This window comes from Rana temporaria, chromosome 2 (assembly GCF_905171775.1).
Source record: "Rana temporaria chromosome 2, aRanTem1.1, whole genome shotgun sequence".
Lineage (NCBI taxonomy): Eukaryota > Metazoa > Chordata > Amphibia > Anura > Ranidae > Rana > Rana temporaria.
Window position 1 is genome coordinate 369,071,608 of NC_053490.1, and position 6,000 is coordinate 369,077,607.

The window sequence follows — 6,000 nt, forward strand, 5'->3', positions numbered from 1 at the left end:
AAACTTGCATTTCCAACATGGTGAAGGATAAACTTCCAAGCCTCAGGAGCCAAACACAAAAATATGAAGCAGCAGCACAGAAACAAAGGAACCCAAACTGTGGTAGTCCAAACAATATGTCCTTTATGTGGAAGGAAATGGAAGGCAGAGAATCAACGTTTCCTCCTCTTTCCAGCCTTCCCTCCAGGCAGCCTTCCAGCGGATCTTACACGGGCTCTTGCAGGTGGGGTCGATGTGGCAGCAGGAGGATGGTGTTCCGCAAGCCGGGCCGGGTCACATAGCCCAGTGTCTGGGGTCAGCAGGCCCTTCTGCATCCACCAAAGGACCTGGTTCATCAGGGCCTTTGCCAGTCTTCTCTGGTCCTCCTCCCCTTCATTCAAATCGTGTGCCAAGGAGGCACTGAAGGCCTCTGTGGGGTTGAGGGGGGCCCTCATGATGGCGCTTGCCTCCTGTATCATGCGGAGGCTTGCCTCCTCCACAGGCCTCAACTGCCTCCTTCGGCCTGATGGCCTCACCTGGGGGGGAGAAGACTGGCTGGTGGTGGTTCTCCTGGCCGGGGGGACCTGCTGCAGGCCACTGGGCCCAGCCTCCTCCTGGCTGCCACTGACCCCGGCCTCCTCCTAGCTGCCACTGACCCCGGCCTCCTCCTGGCTGACAGACACGTGAGGATCTGCCACCTCCTGGCTGATCTCTTCTTCCTGTGTGCAAAAAAAAGGACATTTTTTACAATTTCGCTAAATAAAACCACACTCATTTTCATGTTTTTCGTTTAGTATTTTCTGTTCATTATTACTTGAATAGACTCTACTTCTGACCCCTGCAGTTGTCATCCCTGACACCTATTTGTCTGTACACCTTTTTTTGTGCTTTTTCCCAGCTTGGCTTTTCTTTTACAATATCAAATCATTAATCCACCAATAATTATTTACGCCAGAAATATAGAGGAAACTACTATACCTCCTCATCGAAGGGTGGCAGATCTGCATCTCTGTCAGCCAGGCCCTCTTCCTCCGACTCTGCAGGGCTGTGGTCATCTGGGGAATGTCCGCTGGAAGGTAGCATGGAGGAAAGGTTGGAAGCAAGACTAGACATCGTTTTCCTGCCTTCCATTTCGTCCCGCAAAAAAGCCATCTGTTTGTAATACCACAGTTTGGGTTCCTTTGCTTGTGTTGCTGCTGCTCCCGATTTTTTGCTTTTATTAGCTTTGTATGCTCTTCTGTATGTGCTTCTCAGGTTGGCAAGTTTATCCTTCACCATGTTGGCAGTGCATCCTGGCACCCATGTTTGCATATAGTTTGCTAGCTCCTCTAGTGCTGCCGCTCGTACATCTTTATTACAATATAAAGAGTGTTTGGAATTCCACAGGATGGGCGTGTCCTGATATTTTTGTAGTAAGGCCTCTATAGCTTCCTTTGTTTGTAGTTGGTCCATTTCCCGTTGTGAAATATTTTATTTCTTTTTGAGTCTAGATTCGCAAAACATAAACCAAAGAAAAATAGATATTCAAAAGGATCAGCGTTGACCTTGATATAATATGTGTCTTCAAATTTATTACCTATATCTAATTACAAACACAGTCTCTCTTGTTTAAACAATGATTGGCAGCTCGGCCGCATTGGTTGTACCAAACATTGATTTGCTAGATGCAGAGCCATTCTTAACATTGCAGTAACTATTTTTAATATAGAAAAATAAACAATGATTACAAATGACAGTATTCATCTAGGCACTCTTTCATGTGTAGATCTCATGCCCCTGACAATGGATGACATAAAAGACACTTCCTAATGACCTCTGTACAACCAACACTTGAACAATACTTTGCCTGATCTGAATACACCATTCAAAAACTTGTCAATGAAGTACAGCATTGTTCACATCTCTATTTTGTGAGGTGTCCAAAAGCATTTGGACACCAAAATAACATTGTGGTACCCCATAGACAGAATAGCTTAAAAAGGGTGCAACCAACAGCCCAAACCCCCATCCCATGTGTCTACATTTTCTAGGCCTCTGCTGATCCCATTTTTAATTTCCTTACCTTCCTGTCTCTCGCTCCTCGTTTCTCACGCTCGCCTAATTACCGCGTAAGATGCGTAATCACGGCGTGCACCTTTTAAACACTCCGCGTATTTATTAAACCCCGCCCTCGTCACCTTTGCTAGGCCCCTAATCAATGTGTTTAGGAAATATGGCGTTAACTGTGTGTGTTCTGGATGCGCTCGAAGATTCTCCGCGTAACCTACGTAAACACGTTGTTTGCATTCTCTACACTCCGCGTATGTATTAAACGCCGCCCTCTTCTCCGCCCATGGCGTAACAATTCATCTTTTCCCCGCCCATAATCTCTGTGGGAAAGGAAAGATGGCGATGTCACACGAGCGGGCACGATGCTCTCATGCCACAAGTGAAGGGACAGAGGCAGGGACGTCCCGATCAAGGCAAAGAAGATACAAAGCCACTAATATGCGGTTCCAGGAAATGGTGGAGTTAGTTTCCATCATGCGGAGGAAGGACTATGATGGTGAATTAGGGCCATACAAGACCCTTAACCGCCGAAAGGCACATATTATGGACAAGGTGGCGAGGAGAATGCAGAGGATGTTTGGGATCACCAGGTCCAAGGAACAGCTGAGGAAACGCTGGTCAGACTTAAAATTGAGGGAGCCACATCAGATGAAGAAGATACTTAAAATTCTGCGTAAAAGTAAGTAAATATATTTTGGGGTTGGGGGGGGGTTGATAGTCTGAAATAATGTGTTGCCATGTATATTTCACCATCTGCCTCCTTGGCCTGCTTGTAATTTTAAAGACATGTTGTCATTTATTTTTTATGACATAAATAACTACATATTTACAAATAGTGTTCTTAGTAAACCACGTAACATCACATAGTTTCTCAGAAAGGCTCGGTTTTTCCAGGAACAACACACCTGGACATGGCTCACTGGCCAAACACTTTGTTTGTAAACATTGTGTAAAAGCTAGTTATAAAAAATAGAATTAGGAGAATGGGAAAGGCAAACAGGATACATTCTAAAACAGTGGTAATAAAGCAGATGTTTTCACATCTGCAATGCAGAGCACCTGTGTCTCCCCAAATCAAAAATGGGTTTTGGTAGGGTCTCCCAGAAATACAGTTTAGGGGGGACATCCATGTGTGTCACTTTGCTAAAAAGGGGCAGGATCAGAGCTTGCCATAGAAGTAATTCAAAAATGTAGGTTTGGTGAAAGATAAAAGTAAATAAATGAAAGCCTCTTCTAAGCAATGTGTGCGATTTATGCTCTCCAATATCTGTGTGCTGATGAGTATACATTTTTTTTGTTGTTATTTAAGGGGAAAGAAGTCGCCAGCATTTGGAGGAGGCAGAGAGGGCCAGACAAGGCCAAAATCTTCCATCTCGACATGTGGAGGAGGAGGAGGATGTGGAAGGAGAAGAGGATGTGGAAGGAGAAGAGGATGTGGAAGGAGAAGAGGATGTGGAAGGAGAAGAGGATGTGGAAGGAGAGGAGGAAGGAAGAAAGGAGGAAGGAAGAGAGGAGGAAGAAGTAATTTTGGACTTAGAATTTATAGCAGATGAAGGGCAAGTGGCGGAAGAACAATTTGGCGAATTGAAAGAAGGTGGATTGATGGATGAAGGAGGAGTCGAAGATGATGGGGAAGTGGTGGAAGAAGGAGGAGTGATAGAAGATGATGGGGAGGTGGTGGAAGAAGGAGGAGTGATAGAAGATGTCGAAGAGGTGGAAAGGAGAAGCCCATCAGGTCAGTGTCACCCTAGCTTGATTTAAAAAAACATATGTAGATAGGCCTCATCAAATAAAAATTTTTTGAATGCCCATTTTTTTCTTTTTTAGGGGAGGAGGATCGTGTGTCAATATTTTCACGTGCAAGTGCTGCTATAATTATTCAACAGGTAATGGAGTGCAGCACTGAAATGCACAATATGCGTGAAGGGATGGTTGTCATGGAACAGAATGTAACAAATGTCCTTTTGGAATGCAGCACGGAAATGGACAATATGCGGCAAAGAATGATGGTCATCGAATCTAATTTTAAAAATATTATTGACATGATGGGCCGTGTCAAAGACTGAAACACCCCCCGCCCATCCCCCGCCCCCACAAACATTTTTACTGTTTTAATAATGAATACGCCAAAATTTGAAGCTACACACACAGTGTGCCAACATGTGCTATCTGCCATCACAGAATATCTAGTGTTTGTGCTTTGTGGGTCCAACCCCCTCCTCCATCCTCGAGTAGTTGAGAGGAAGGGTTTGCTCCCACAAAACACAGACATTGATCACCCATGATGTCAGATAGCACATGTGGCCATTTGTCTGTTGAACCAATGACATTTGGCGAGTTTGCACTGAATGTGTGTATCTTCAAATTTTGGCGTGTTCCAGTGTGAAAGCACACCATGACTGACTGCTGTTGTGAATTTTTATATTTTTATAAGTTTTAAGTTCTTTTTTTTGTCCATGTTGTACATTTTTGGATACTATAAAGTTTAGACCATAAAGAATAAACACCCAAAAAAATGAAATATATATATATATATATATATATATAATTATAAATCTCTCTAATCACTGAATTTAGTGAAGTCGAGATTTGACTCCCAAATCTCCCCAACAAATATTCGTATTTAAAAACACACAAAAAAATGGAAAAAAAAAAAAATATAAGTTTTTGGGCCGAAAAAATATGCCGAGAAGAAAAAATACAAAGGCGGTAAACACCCCACCAAAAATATTCTATATATATATATATATATATATATATATATGTAAACAATAAATCGAACTATATTTGATAAACAAAACTGTGAACTTGTTAAAAAATGTATAATCTTGATAATATTTTTTGTTTAATTACCTGAAAAAAAAATACACAAAGTCCAAAAAATATTGTAGACTCCTAAGTACAAAAGCAGGGAGTAATGAAAAAAATATAAAATAATTTTTGTGGTCATGAACAAGCAAAAATTAAAACACTTGACCTCAAAATTTTCTAATGGAGTTGCTTCTTATTTCTAGACTCAATACCCTGTTTGTAGATGAGTGAATACTGTGCAAAATGTGGTTATTTACTAAAAGTGGAGAAATCAATTATGCACTAAAATTACAGAAGTTAGTTAGAGAACCAGGAAGACAGATAAAAAGAGAAAACGCATTAATGACAAACAACTGTATAAAGTCCAATGGTCTAATTATTTATTATTTGTGAGAATATTCCTTTCTTTGGGGGCCGAATTAGAAAGAAATATGATCTGGCATAGCAATGGCCCCCCGACCCATGAAGTACTCAACATATTTGTCGCGTACCTCACGAGCTGATTGGGGGGCCAAGCCAGCGCGACCAGTGTCCAGCCCGGGAAGGGGATCTGAGGGTAGTCTTGCCTCAGAACCGATGTCGGGTAGGTACGTCTGGGAGTGCCTGCGTAAAAAGTTGTGCAAAATGCAGCAGGCAAATACAACGGTGTCCAATTTATATTCCGCCAGATGTATCGATGTCCTGAACAGGCGGAACCGGTTGGTGAGTATCCCAAAGGCATTCTCGACTACCCTCCGAGCCCTGGCCAACCGAAAATTAAACACACTCCTCTCTGAGGTGAGGGTCCTCTGGGGAAAAGGCCGCATGAGGTGAGGACCAAGCCCGAAAGCCTCGTCCGCTAGGAACACAAACGGAAGTCCTTCCACATTCTCTTCATCTGGTGGCAATGCCAGACCACCAGCTTGGAGACGATCATAGAAATCAGTCCGTGCGAACACTCCCCCATCAGACATCCGGCCGTTCTTCCCCACGTCCACATATAGAAACTCATACTGTGCCGACACCACCGCCATCAACACAATACTATGATAACCCTTGTAATTATAATAGTAGGACCCCGAGTGGGGTGGGGGCACAATGCGGACGTGTTTCCCATCTATTGCTCCACCGCAGTTTGGAAAATCCCACCGCTGGGCAAATTGGGAAGCCACAGACTGCCAT